Here is a 15190-nt window from a genome sequence, read left to right as displayed (position 1 = left end):
GTTTTGTATAGTTTGACAGTTTTTTATATAGTTTGACAGTTTTATAGAGTTTGACAGTTTTTTTTATAGTTTGACAGTTTTATATAGTTTGACAGTTTTTTGTATAGTGTGACAGTTTTTTTAGAGTTTGACAGTTTTTTAGAGTTTACATTTTTTTTACAGCTCAAGGCGAAAAATAAAAGAGGAAAAAATAAAGATTGAAGCAGTTTAGGTGTTTTAGTATTAAGGAAACATATCAAGGGGAAAACAGAAGAAAAACAATATAAAGAAAAGTTTGAGGCGGCAGTGTTTTTTTTCTTTACAGTAAGTAGCTCAAGGCCAAAAACAAATAAAAAAAAAAAGAATAGTTTGGGGTGACAGGTTTTTTTCTTCTTTTTTTTAGTGAAGGAAACAACAACTCAGGGCAACGAAAGGTGGCAGGGTTTTTTTTTTTTTTTTTTTTTACAGTAAAGGAAGCAACTCAAGGGAGGAAAAAAAAAGAAGAAAAACAATCCTGGCAATATAAAGAAAAATTTGGGGCCGCAGTTTATTATTATTATTTTTTTACTGTAAGTAGCTCAAGGGCGAAAACAAAGGGAAAAAAAAGAAAAAGAATAGTCTGGGGTGGCAGTGTTTCGTTGTTGTTGTTTTTTTACAGTAAAGGAAGCAACTCAAGGGAGAAAAAAACAAATGAAAAAACAAACCAAAAAAAAAAAAACAATCCATGCTAATCCAGACTCAACAACGGGTTACTGGTTTGGCCGATATCTATCTACCTATCTATCTATGTCTTTCACCTCCAGCCAACTTGTTCACATCCAAAGCCTTGCCCAGAACCCACGTGACTCAATATAGTATGGAGAAAACTTGCCTACCTTCCTCTGTCTTTCCCTTTATCTATCTATCTATCCTCCAGTCAACTTGTTCACATCCAAAGCCTTACCCAGAACCCACGTGACTCAATATAGTATGGAGAAAACTTGCCTACCTTCCTCTGTCTTTCCCTTTATCTATCTATCTACCTATCTATCTATCTATCCTCCAGTCAACTTGTTCACATCCAAAGCCTTGCCCAGAACCCACGTGACTCAATATAGTATGAAGAAAACTTGCCTACCTTCCTCTGTCTTTCCCTATATCTATCTATCTACCTATCTATCTATCTATCCTCCAGTCAACTTGTTCACATCCAAAGCCTTGCCCAGAACCCACGTGACTCAGTATCATAAAACAACTTACTTACCTTCTTCTAACTACCTATTCATTTATCTATCTATCTATCAATCTATCTATCTATCTATTTCACCTCCATCCAACTTGTTTACATTCAAAGCCTTACACAGAACCCACGTGGCTCAATCTCATAAAAAAAACTTGCTTACCTTTCTCTAATTACCCATCCATTTATCTATCTATCTATTTATCTATCTACCTATCTATCTATGTCTTTCACCTCCAGTCAACATGTTTACATTCAAAGCCCTACCCAGAACCCACGTGACTCAATATCATAATAAAAAATTGCTTACTCTAACTAGTAACTACCTATCCATTTATCTATATCCTTCTATCTATCTATCCATCTATCTATCTATCTATCCGTCTATCTATCTATCTATATCTGTCTTTCACCTTTAGCCAATTTGTTTACATTCAAAGCCTTAACCAGAACCCACGTGACTCAATATCATAAAAAATACTTTCTTCCTCTAATTACCTATCCATTTATCTATCTATCTTTCTATCTATCTATATCTTTTACCTCCAGCCAAATTCTTACCCAGAACCCACGTTGCTCAATATCATAAAAAACTTGCTTAACTTCCTCTAACTCCCTATCCATTTATCTATCAATCTTTCTATCTATATATCTATGTCTTTCACCTCCATCCAACATGTTTACACCCAGAACCTTACCCATAACACACGTGACGGAATACCATATAAAAGTCCGGCTCCGTTCATTGCCTTCCTCCTTTCCAATACAATCTACGGAATGGTCACACACTTCTCGCATACACTTCCTTTGTTATTTTGCCTTTTCTTTTTTTCCTACCGTCCTCCTTCGTCATTACAGTACTTTCCTTTTCCTTTCCTTCCCCTTATTTTCTCTCTGTTGTCATTCCTTTACCTTCCATTCCATTCCTGTCTACTCCTTTCCCTCCCCTTCTCTTTTCTTCTCTTTCCATTCCATCTATTTCCTTCTCATTCCTTTCTTTTGCCATCTCATACCTTTCCTTTACCTGCCCTTCCATTCCTTTTTATTCCTTTACCTTCCCTTCCATTCCTTTTTATTCCTCTCCCTTCCCTCTGTTCACTCTATTCACATTAGCTTGGCAGATACGCCCCTCCCCCTTCCCCCATCAAGTATCTCATTGGCCCGTCCTCCAGCAAGCCACGCCCCCTTTCCAACTTGGCTGCTTGTGATTGGTGGATGCCTGACTTCACAAATAAGCTCCTCCCCTCCTTCTCTTTAAGTATCTATCATTGGCCAGTTCTCAAGCAAGCCACGCCCACTCCCTAACTCAGAAGGCTTGTGATTGGTGGATGCTGGGGGAAGGTTGAATCTGATTGGTGGTTGCTGGACTGGCTGGGCGGGGCTTATACGTCGAGATTGGTTGAATGGAGTGTTGAACGGCCTGGCAATTTCTCTTTTCTCCTCTTGAACTGCCTGACTTTTCCTCTTTACTCCTCTTGAACTTTTTAATCCTCTTACCGTCGTTTAAATTTACTTGGACATAAAAAATAAAAACACTTGTCTGCAATAAATAAATAACGGTTGCTCTTATTTTTCCATTCTTTCACATTATTTTATTTACCCGAGTGTGTGTGTGTGTGTGTGTGTGTGTGTGTGTGTGTGTGTGTGTGTGTGTGTGTGTGTGTGTGTGTGTGTGTGTTTCGTGTTACATTTTTTTTTCTTCTTTTTTCTTTCCACCTGCATCGTTATTACTGTCGACCTACTTCCTTTGTGCCCGCATGCATATACTCTCTCTCTCTCTCTCTCTCTCTCTCTCTCTCTCTCTCTCTCTCTCTCTCTCTCTCTCTCTCTCTCTCTCTTGCTCTTTTTTTTCTATTGATTTCATTACTTTATTTTATTGATGTGTTGTGGGAAATCTGTTTTTTATCTATCTATCTATCTATCTATCTATATTTATTTATGCCTTTATATATCTATTTGTTCATTCCTTTTTATACATTTGTTTATTTATATCTATCTATCTTTTATCTATAACCACATTCTCTATCTATCTATCTATCTGCCTCAAAAACACAGTTTCTCCACCTATCCACTCGACACAATCTTCCAAACAACTATCCCCTATTCTTTGACAACACCCAGTTATCACCTTCCTCAACACTAAACATCCTCGGTCTATCCTTAACTCACAATCTCAACTGGAAACTTCATATCTCATCTCTTACTAAATCAGCTTCCTCGAGGCTGGGCGTTCTGTACCGTCTCCGCCAGTTCTTCTCCCCTGCACAGTTGCTGTCCATATACAGGGGCCTTGTCCGCCCTCGTATGGAGTATGCATCTCATGTGTGGGGGCTCCACCACAGCTCTTCTGGACAGAGTGGAGGCTAAGGCTCTTCGTCTCATCAGCTCTCCTCCTCATACTGATAGTCTTCTACCTCTTAAATTCCGCCGCAATGTTACCTCTCTTTCTATCTTCTATCGATATTTCCACGCTGACTGCTCTTCTGAACTTGCTAACTGCATGCCTCCCCCCCTCCTGCGGCCCCGCTGCACTGGACTTTCTGCTCATGCTCATCCCTATACTGTCCAAACCCCTCATGCAAGAGTTAACCAGCATCTTCACTCTTTCATCCCTCACGCTGGTAAACTCTGGAACAATCTTCCTTCATCTGTATTTCCTCCTGCCTACGACTTGAACTCTTTCAAGAGGAGGGTATCAGGACACCTCTCCTCCCGTATTTGATCTTCCTTTCGGCCACCTCTTTTGTTTCTTTTTTAGGAGCAGCAGTAGCAGGCTTTTTTATTGTTTCTTTTTGTGTGCCCTTGAGCTGCCTCCTTTGTTGTAAAAAAAAAAAAATTTATATCTACATTTCTCTCTCTCTCTCTCTCTCTCTCTCTCTCTCTCTCTCTCTCTCTCTCTCTCTCTCTCTCTCTCTCTCTCTCTCTCTCTCTCTCTCTCTCTCTCTCTCTCTCTCTCTCACCCACTAACCCTCCTCGCCAAGGTCATACAGGTGCACAGAGGGAGGACAGGTGAGTCTCATGTGATTGCCACCTCTCTCTCTCTCTCTCTCTCTCTCTCTCTCTCTCTCTCTCTCTCTCTCTCTCTCTCTCTCTCTCTCTCTCTCTCTCTCTCTCTCTCTCTCTCTCTCTCTCTCTCTCTCTCTCTCTCTTGTTCTCTCTCCCCTCTCTCTGGTTCTACATAATCGTTGTGTAATCATGTATCCAATATAGTTTTCTTTTCTTTTTTTTACTTTTTTACATTTTTTTATATCGTTTTCTTTTTCTTTCTTTTCCCTTCTTGTTTTTTTCTCTTCCTTTCCTTTCGTCTCTTTTCCTTCCTTTCTTCCCTCCTTTCCTTTATTTCCTTTTGTCTTCTTTCCTTCCTTGCTTCCTTCCTTCCGTTTCCTCTCCTCCCATCTCACCTTTTTCTCTCCTTTCCTACTTTTCTTTCTTTCTTCCTTCCTTGCTCTGTTTCTCCTTCCTTCCTTCCTTTCCATCATCTTCATTTTCTTTTCTCAGCTCCTTTTTTTCCCTCTTCTTCTCCTATCTTTCCTTTTCTCCTTTCCTTTCTTATCTACTTTCCTCCCTCCCTTGCATCCTTTCCTCCTTCCTTTTCCTCTTTTCACCATTCCTTCCTTCCTTCCTTCCTCTCCCTCTTTCTTCCTTTCCTACCTATCTTCCTTACCTCCCTTTCTATTTCTCATTTTCTTCCTTGCCTTCTTCCTTCCTTTCCCTCATATTCCTCCTTTTCTTTTCTCCTCTCCTCCTGTTCTCCCTCCCTCGCTCCCCCACCTCCAGCCTGGCAATATAATACAAGTCCTTCGGTATCATTAGTAAACAGTTTGAGTTACCTGTCGATACGAAGACCTTGCCACGCCCTCACCTGCCCCACCGATTACCTGGGCCACACCTGTTCCCCTTATCCATCATAGACTTTTACTTTCATTATCTTCGTTTTATCGTTTTTGTTTCATTTTTTTGTGTGTTTCCTTCCATCTTTTCCCTCTTTTCCTGACTTCATTTCCTCCGTTCCTTTCCTACGTTCTTTGTTTCGTTCCTTTCCCTCTCCGCTTTTCCTATTTTTACTTTCATTTCCTTCGTTTTTATTTCATTTTCTGTACTTTCCTCCATCCTTTCCCTCTTTTCCTGACTTAATTTCCTCCTTTCCTTTCATACATTCTTCCTTCCTTTCCCTTTCTTTTCCTACTTTTACTTTCATTTCATTCGTTTTTATTTCATTTTCTGTACTTCCTTCCCACCTGTCTCCCTCCTCTTTTCCTACCTTTTCTTTTTTCCATTCCTTTCTTTACCTCTTCCTTCCTTCCTTTTCCTCTCCCTCTTTTCCTACTTTCCTTTCGTCCCCCTTCATTTACTTCCTTCCTTCCTTCCTTCCTTGTTTCCTCCCCTCTTTTCCCCCTCCTCTTTTTCTACCTTTTCTTCTTTCCATTCCTTTCTTTACCTCTTCCTTCCTTCCTTTTCCTCTCCATCTTTTCCTACCTTCCTTTTGTCCCCTGTCATTTATTTACTTCCTTCCTTCCTTCTTTCCTTCCTTTCCCTCTCTTTACCTACCTTCTCTCGTCTCCTTTCATTTCATTTCCTTCCTTCTTTCCTTCCTTCTTCCCTCCTTCCTTTTTCTTTTCCTTTTTTCCCCCTTCCTTCCCCTCTCCTCTTTTCCTACCATCCTTTCGTCCCCTTTCCTTTCCCACATTCTTTCCTTCCTTCCTTCCTTCCTTCCTTTTCCTTTCCCTCTTTGCCTTGCTTCCTTTCGTCTTTTTTCCATTCCCTTCATCACTTCTTTCTTTCCTTCCTTCCTTCTATCCATCCTCCCTTTTCCTCTCCTCTTTCCCCCTTCCTTCCTTTCTCCTTTTTTTACTTTCCTTTTGTCTCCTTTCCATTCCTACATCCTTTGCTTCCTTCCTTCCTTCCTTCCTTTTCTTTCTTTCTTTCCTTTCTCTTGATTCTGCTTTTATTTTACCTTTATTTACCTATTCTGTCCCTTCCATTCCTCTTCCCCGTTTCTTTCCTCTTTCCCTTCCCTTTCCTTTCCCCTTTCTTTCCCTTCCCTTCCCTTCCCTTCCCCTCTCTCTCCCTTCCCTTCCCTTCCCTTCCCTTCCCATCCCTTCCCTCTCTTTCCCTTCCTTCCTTCCTTCCTTCCTTCCCTTCCCTTCCTTCCCTTCCTTCCTTCCCTCTCTTCCCTTCCTCTCCCTCTTCCCTTCCCCTCCTTTCCTTCCTTCCCCTCTCTTTCCCTTCCCTTCCCTCTCTCTCCCTTCCCTTCCCTCTCTCTCCCTTCCCTTCTCTTACCCTTCCCTTCCCTCTCTTTCCCTTCCTTCTCTTTCCTTCCTTCCTTCCCTCTCTCTCCTTCCCTTCTTTCCTTCCTTCCCTCTCTTTCCTTCCTTCCTTCCCTCTTTCCTTCCTTCCCTTCCTCTCTTTCCTTCCCTTCTCTTTCCTTCCTTCCCTTCCTCTCTTCCCTTCCTTCTCTTTCCTTCCTTCCTTCCCTCTCTTCCTTCCTTCCCCTCTCTTTCCCTTCCTTCCCTCTCTCTCCCTTCCTTCTCTCCCTTCCTTCCTTCCCCTCTCTTCCCTTCCCTTCCCCTCTCTTTCCCTTCCCTTCTCTTTCCCTTCCCTTCCCTTCCCCTCTCTTTCCCTTCCCTTCCCTTCCCCTCTCTTTCCCTTCCCTTCCCCTCTCTCTCCCTTCCCTTCCCTTCCCCTCTCTCTCCCTTCCCTTCCCCTCTCTTTCCTCTTCCCCTTTCCTTCCTCTTCCTCAGTCCTTACCTGTACTTTCTATCTCACCTTTCCCCCTACCTCACCTGGCTCCACTTTGTCATTGTTACCTGAGAATGCGCCACCCTTACCTGTCCCGCTTTTAATTGCCTCACTCACCTGAACTTGACGTCACTCTACCTGGCTTGACCTTCACCTTCACACTTTTCATTACCTGTCCTTTCTTACGTTCCCTTTGTTGTTTTGCCTTTTCTTTTTTTTCTACTACTCTTCTCCTTCGTCATTACAGTACTTTCCTTTTCCTTTCCTTTCTCTTATTTTTTTCTCTCTGTCGTCATTCCTTTATCTTCTCTTCCATTCCTCTCTATTCCTTTCTCTTTCCATTTCTTTCCTTTCCACTCCATCCATTTCCTTCTCATTCCTTTCCTTTTCCTTCCCTTCCATTCCTGTCGATTTCTTTCCCTTCCCTTCTCTTTTCTTCCCTTTCCATTCCAGCCATTTCATTTTCATTCCTTTCCTTTTCCTTCCCTTCCATTCCTTTCTATTCCTTTCCCTTCCCTTCTCTTTTCTTCCCTTTCCATTCCATCCATTTCCTTCTCATTCCTTTCTTTTCCCATCTCATACCTTTCCTTTTCCTTCCCTTCTCTTCTTATTCATTTCCCTTTCCTTAATTACCTTTCTCTTCCCTTTCTTTCTTATTCCTATTCCTTCCCTTCCCTTCCCTTCCCTTCCCTTCCCCTCCCTTCCCTAACCTGCACACCCATTATCTTTGCTCCCCTTCCCCTCTCTTTATCCTTCCCTTCCTCTTCCCCTTCCATCCCTTCTCCCTCCCCTTCCTCCTCTATTTCTCAACCCTTCCGATCCCCCTTCCCCTCTCTTTACTTCTCCTTCCTCCTCCCCTTCCCTTCCCATCCCTTCCCTCTTCCTTGCCTCACTTCCTCCTCCCCTTCCCTTCCCATCCCCTCCTCTTCCCTTCCCTCCTCCTTGCCTCACCTCACAGTTAACGACGGGGCTGCCTCGCACGATGGATCACTCTCCTTGATAACTATAACGCCCCTTAGGCCCCCGCAGTGGCACCATTGTAGCGCCGTGACATCGCTACTATTACCATTATTAGGATCAACACCAAGATAGTATAGTTTAAGCAGCACTAAAAATAACCAGTTTCGGCATAAAGGGCGGGTGAAAAATGACCTGTTTCTGTTAAAAGCTCCTGTTTCAGCACCGCAAAATAGCCACTTTCAATGCCCAAAAGCTTCAATTTCAACAAATGTCATCAGTTTCAACACCAAAAAACACCAGCTTCTGCACCAAAAAGTAAAGCTCCCCAGTTTCAACATCTTAAATTGTCAGTTTCACCAGTTTCAACACCACAAAGAGCCCGTTTCCAATAAAAGCACCAGTTTCAACACCTAAAAGTATCAGTTTCACCAGTTTCAACACCACAAAGAGCCAGTTTCAAATAAAAGCACCAGTTTCAACACCACAAAGAGCCAGTTTCAAATAAAAGCACCAGTTTCAACACCACAAAGAGCCAGTTTCAAATAAAAGCACCAGTTTCAACACCACAAAGAGCCAGTTTCAAATAAAAGCACCAGTTTCAACACCTAAAAGTATCAGTTTCACCAGTTTCAGTACCACAGTATCAGGACACCTCTCCTCCCCTCTTTCGGCCACCTCCTTGGATTCGTTTTAGGAGCAGCGAGTAGCGGGCTTTTTTTAATTATTATTTCCTATTTTTTGTTCCCTTGAGCTGTCTCCTTTGTAAAAAAAAAAATAATAATAAAATAAAAGACCCAGTTTCAACATCATAAAGCACCAATTTCAGCACCAAAAAGCACCACCAGCACCAACACGGCCATTGCCTCGTGATGCTTCTTGCCCTAAAAAATAATTATAATTCATGTAATTGCTTAAATTATGCGAAAATCGTCCATGCTTTTCCGAGAACCCCGCCAGTTGAGGGAGGCGAAGTCAGTGCTTCGTGTATGTGTGGGTGTGGGTGTGTGTGGGTGTGGGTGTGTCACTGAGAACACACAGGTACATAGGTAGATGGAGGAGGAGGAGGAGGAGGAGGAGGAGGAGAAAAAGAAAAAGGAGGAAGAGATGGAAACGAGGAAAAGGAAAGGGCAGGAAGAAACGGGAAAAAGAAGGAGAGAGGAGGAAGAGGAAGAAACAAAGGAGGAGAAAGATTAGAGTAGAGATGCAGGAAGAGGAGGAGGAGGAGAATGAAATAGAGAAAAAGAAGAAGGAGGAAGAGATGGAAACGAGAAAAAGGAAAGGGCAGGAAGAAACGAGAAAAAGGAGAGAGGAGGAAGAGGAAGAAACAAAGAAGGAGAAAGATTAGAGTAGAGATGTAGGAAGAGGAGAAGGAGGAGAATGAAATGGAGGAAAGAAAAGGAGGAAGGGGAGGAAACGAGGAAAAGGAGAGGCCAGGAAGAAATGGGAAAAAGAAGGAGAGAGGAGGAAGAAACAAAGAAGGAGAAAGATTAGAGATGCAGGAAGAGGAGGAGGAGAAGATGGAGGAAAAGAAAATGAGGAAAGGGGAGGAAAGAAGGAAAAGAAGAGGGCAGGAAGAAACGGGAAAAAAAGGAGAGAGGAGAAAGAGGAAGAAACAAAGGAGGAGAAAGAGTAGAGATGTAGAAAGAGGAGAAGGAGAATGAAACGGAGGAAAGAAAAAAGGAGAAAGGGGAGGAAAATAGGAAAAGGAGAGGACAGGAAGAAACGGGAAAAAAAAGGAAAGAGGAGGAAGATACGAAGAAAAGAAGTAGAAAGATCAGAGTAGAAAGACAATGAGGAGGACAAATAGAAATAGACAAAAAAATAACACTGAGAGAAAGTAATGCACGAAAGTTAAAAGAAAAATGAAGATAAAAGGAAAAAGGAGGAGGAGGAGGAGGAATGGAGTATGAGAAAGGCAAAAAAAAGAAAAAGAATAAGTAGAAAAAAATCAATGCTAAGAGAAACTATTGCATGAGACAGTTAAAAAAAAGAAAATAGCAACATACTTTACAAACACGTACAAACTAATCTTCACTATTCTTCTCTACTCTATCCTCGTCACGGCGGATAAAACACTAACCTTCCTCACGACCAATAAACACGTCAGTAAAAGGAGAAAAAATAACAAACAACAACATTCGTGAGTCCTAAGCTACGAAAGAATGTGGACGAAGGGTAAAAAAAAAAAAGGAAAAAGAATCCGGATCAGTGAAAAGCAAAGCGGTTCCGGGGAGTCGAGACACGTTTCCCGGAGCTTCGAGCCGCGCGGGACCATTCAGCGAACCGTGGCGGGGGGGCGGAAAAAGTGACTAAACAGCGGGATAATTGGGGCTCAGGGCGGCCTTGTACACGGAAAGCTGCGGCAGGGGGGGGAGCGAGGTGACAGGGGATGGGTGGGTGGGGGGATTGTTCGGGGCTGGCGTGAGAGGTATTTGATGGTTGTTGGTATTTCTTTCATCTTTTTCGCCTTCTTCTTCGTCTTCTTCTTAGTCTGTATCTTCTTCCTACCTTCCTTTCGTCTCCTTTCCTCTCCCTTCTTTCCTTCCTTCCTTCCTTTTTCCTCTCCTCTTTTCCCCATTCCTTCCCTCTTTTCCTTCTTTCCTTTTGTCCCTTTCCTACATTCTTTGCTTCTTTCCTTCCTTCCTACCTTCCTTCCTTTTTCCTCTCCTCTTTCCCCCCTTCCTTCCCCTCTCCTCTTTTCCTACTTTCCCTTCATCCCTTTCCTTTCCTACATTCTTTGCTTCCTTCTTTCCTTTCCTACATTCTTTGCTTCCTTCTTTCCTTCCTTCCTTCCTTTCTTTCTTCCTTCGCCTTCGTTTTCGTATTAGTATTCTTCGTCTTGTTGTTTTTCATTTCCTTTTTCTTCTCCTTTTTCTTCTTCTTCGTCGTCGTCTTTTTCTTCGTCTTTTCGTTTAACCTCCTTATTTTTCCTTAAGGGAGTTGGACGGGCTATGAGTCTCTCCCACTCTTGACGACCGTATATTCCTATTATGTTGTTTATATAGGGTAAGGATGAAGTAACGACGACTGTACATTTGTGTGTGTTTGTGTGGTTGTGATTGTCTTGTTTATGTAAGCCAAGTGACGGAAGCTAGATTGTTATGGCTGAGTGGAAGGTATTTGAGGTTCGTTGTGATTTTGGTAGACCAGGTTAGGAAGGGTTGATGATGACTCTTTGTGTGTGTGTGTGTGTGTGTGTGTGACGGGGAGTAAATTGATGGTTCGAGTTTCTAATATGTGGTCGTGTTTTGATGAGTTATTCGATGCTTCACTATGTTAGGCAGGCTCAGGATAGAGTATTGATAGGCACTGTTATGTGATTACCTTGTTCAACTGAGTAATATAACCAGCAGTAAATTCTTGGCTGATGATAGACTTTGAAGTGGAAATATACGATCTTATTACTATTTTGCTTATGCGGTGCTTTGCTGGGTTTTTTTAGGGGGGGCAAGATTATTATGAAGTATTAATAGCGACTGTCTGTATGTTTGCTGGGTTTTTTTTAGGGGAGACAAGTTTATTATGAAGTATTAATAGCGACTGTCTGTATATTTGCAGGTTTTTTTAGGGGAGACAAGTTTATTATGAAGTATTAATAGCGACTGTCTGTTTGTTTGCTGTTTTTTTTTTAGGGGAGACAAGTTTATTATGAAGTATTAATAGCGACTGTCTGTATGTTTGCTGGTTTTTTTTAGGGGGGGCAAGTTTATTATGAAGTATTAATAGCGACTGTCTGTATGTTTGCTGGGGTTCTTTAGGGGGGGCAAGTTTATTATGAAGTATTAATAGCGACTGTCTGTATGTTTGCTGGTTTTTTAGGAGACAAGTTTATTATGAAGTATTAATAGCGACTGTCTGTATGTTTGCTGGTTTTTTAGGGGAGACAAGTTTATTATGAAGTATTAATAGCGACTGTCTGTATATTTGCTGTTTTTTTTTAGGGGGGGCAAGTTTATTATGAAGTATTAATAGCGACTGTCTGTATGTTTGCTGGGTTTTTTAGGGGAGACAAGTTTATTATGAAGTATTAATAGCGACTGTCTGTATATCTGCTGGGTTTTTTTAGGGGAGACAAGTTTATTATGAAGTATTAATAGCGACTGTCTGTATGTTTGCTGGGGTTTTTTAGGGGGGGCAAGTTTATTATGAAGTATTAATAGCGACTGTCTGTATGTTTGCTGGGTTTTTTTTAGGGGAGACAAGTTTATTATGAAGTATTAATAGCGACTGTCTGTATGTTTGCTGGGTTTTTTAGGGGAGACAAGTTTATTATGAAGTATTAATAGCGACTGTCTGTATGTTTGCTGGGTTTTTTTAGGGGAGACAAGTTTATTATGAAGTATTAATAGCGACTGTCTGTATGTTTGCTGGGTTTTTTAGGGGGGACAAGTTTATTATGAAGTATTAATAGCGACTGTCTGTATGTTTGCTGTTTTTTTTAGGGGGGGCAAGTTTATTATGAAGTATTAATAGCGACTGTCTGTATGTTTGCTGGGTTTTTTTAGGGGGGCAAGTTTATTATGAAGTATTAATAGCGATTGTCTGTTTGTTTGCTGGGTTTTTTTTAGGGGGGACAAGTTTATTATGAAGTATTAATAGCGACTGTCTGTATATATGTGTATATGACCAAAGTAATGGGAGAGTAAATTCTTGGCTAATAATACAATTTGTCGGTAGAAAATAATATACGACCTAGTTTTCACATCGACACATCTCCGACCGAATTCTGATCCTCTCATTTTGCTCATCTCGCTGTCATACGTGCGGGTTTTGGGGTATTTTCTTATATTTTATCATTGAGCTGCTTTCTGTACCGTAAAAATGAGGTAGCTGATGATGATGATGATGTTTTCGATGACCTTGTAAGAAGTATTGATGGCTGTGGTTACCTGTATGTATATCTTGTTTATTCTACAGACGTCACAGGTGGTATTGCTCATCTTTAAGCCTTGCAGTTGACACGTGGTAAATTAGATTAAGTTAGGTTAGGTTAGGTTAGGTTTTAAGAGAGACAAAAAGTGGGTACCTCGCTTTTGGGCTTTCGATGTTGTTTTTTCTACTTTTGTTCGGAGCAGCGAGCGACTAGCAGGCTTTTGTTGTTGTTGTCCTTGTTTTTGGCCTTGAGCTGCCTAGTTGATGATGATGATGGTGTTTTCGATGACCTTGTAAGAAGTATTAATGGCTTTTGGTTATCTGTATGTATATCTCATTTATTCTATAGACGTCACAGGTGGTATTGAATCTATATATTGATCCTCTTTAGCCTTGCAGTTGACACGTGGTAAACTAGATTAAGTTAGGTTAGGTTAGGTTAGGTTTTAAGAGAGACAAAGACCTTATAATGTGTGGGTACCTTGCTTTTGGGCTTTCGATGTTGTTTTTTCTACTTTTGTTCGGAGCAGCGAGCGACTAGCAGGCTTTTGTTGTTGTTGTCCTTGTTTTTGGCCTTGAGCTGCCTAGTTGATGATGATGATGGTGATGATGTTTTCGATGACCTTGTAAGAAGTATTGATGGCTTTTGGTTATCTGTATGTGTATCTCGTTTATTCTATAGACGTCACAGGTGATATTGATCTTCTTTAAGCCTTGCAGTTGACATGTGGTAAACTAGATTAAGCTAGGTTAGGTTAGGTTAGGTTAGGTTAGGTTAGGATAGGTTTTAAGATAGACAAAGACCTTATAATGTGTGGGTACCTCGCATTTGGGCTTTCGATGTTGTTTTTTCTACTTTTGTTCGGAGCAGCGACTAGCAGGCTTTTGTTGTTGTTATTGTCCTTGTTTTTGCCCTTGAGCTGCCTAGTTGATGATGATGATGATGTTTTCGATGACCTTGTAAGAAGTATTGATGGCTGTGGTTATCTGTATGTGTATCTCATTTATTCTATAGACTTCACAAGTGGTATTGAATCTATATATTGATCCTCTTTAGCCTTGCAGTTGACACGTGGTAAACCAGATTAAGTTAGGTTAGGTTAGGTTAGGTTTTAAGAGAGACAAAAAACTTATAATGTGTGGGTACCTCGCTTTTGGGCTTTCGATGTTGTTTTTTCTACTTTTGCTCGGAGCAGCGGTTAGCAGGCTTTTGTTGTTGTTATTGTCCTTGTTTTTGGCCTTGAGCTGCCTAGTTGATGGTGATGATGGTGTTTTCGATGACCTTGTATGAAGTATTGATGGCTGTGGTTACCTGTATGTATATCTTGTTTATTCTATTGACGTCACAGGTGGTATTGAATCTATATATTGATCCTCTTTAGCCTTGCAGTTGACACGTGGTAAACCAGATTAAGTTAGGTTAGGTTAGGTTAGGATTTAAGAGACAAAGACCTTATAATCTGTGTGTACCTCGCTTTTGGGCTTTCGGTTTTTTTTTTTCTATTAATTATTCATTTATATGTTTACTTTTTTATGTGACATTTTAGTCAGCGGAATTAGAGCGTATGTTTTATGTTCATTTTCAAGTATTGCCAATCGTTATGTCAGTCGCTTATACACATCGGAGCAGCGACTAGCAGGCTTCTGTTGTTGCTGTCCTTGTGTTTGCCCTTGAGCTTCCTCCCTTGCTGTAAAAAAAAAAAAAAAAAAAAAAAAAAAACGAGGGGCATATTCTCAAACATTTCAAGGCTTAGGTACACACCCACCATCAGGCTTTCGTAGAGGTTGTGTCAGTATATCCTCGGGTAGTGTTTTTGAGCCTAGTGATAGCTGGACAAGCCTTCTGCACCATGACCGCAAAACAGACTCGTGAGAACCCGACTAATCTCCGTTATGGGCCTTGGATTTTTTTTGTTGTGAGGGCCGAAGGCGTCTCAGAATAAGGATTACCTTCCCCACGTGCGGTCGGTGGCTGCTGGCGTGACCGTGCGAGGGTGCGGGGGTGAAGGTTGCAGTGTGTTGGGGGGAGGGGGGCGGTCAGCAAGGGACACAACTTGAAATGAACACGTAACGTACTGTCACGCATACACATCCCACCACACGACGCCACCACCACCACTACCACCACTACTACTATTACTACTACTTCTTCTACTACTATTACTACTACAACGACCTCCATCATCAGTACCTTCACCATTACCAGGATATATACTACTATGATCACTACCACCTCCATCACCATCTACCACCATCACTTATCACCATTCATACATCACCACCACCACTGTCATCACCACCACTACCACCACCACTACCTTAACGACCACTCCGATAGCACCACTACAATCACCACCACCAACACCACCATAATCATCAATCATTTACCACCAGCAACAACAACAACATCAACAACAATAG

At 41.5% G+C, this 15190-nt stretch overlaps 1 protein-coding gene across 1 annotated transcript in view; it reads left to right on the top strand.

Annotated features, from left to right (window-relative positions):
- Window positions 1-15190, top strand: part of LOC127002078 (uncharacterized protein C12orf56-like) — an 81122-nt gene that overhangs the window by 8168 nt on the left and 57764 nt on the right.

This window comes from Eriocheir sinensis, chromosome 22 (genome assembly GCF_024679095.1).
Source record: "Eriocheir sinensis breed Jianghai 21 chromosome 22, ASM2467909v1, whole genome shotgun sequence".
NCBI lineage: Eukaryota > Metazoa > Arthropoda > Malacostraca > Decapoda > Varunidae > Eriocheir > Eriocheir sinensis.
The sequence above is the reverse complement of the archived record's forward strand: the minus strand, read 5'-3'. Positions and strand labels throughout refer to the sequence as shown.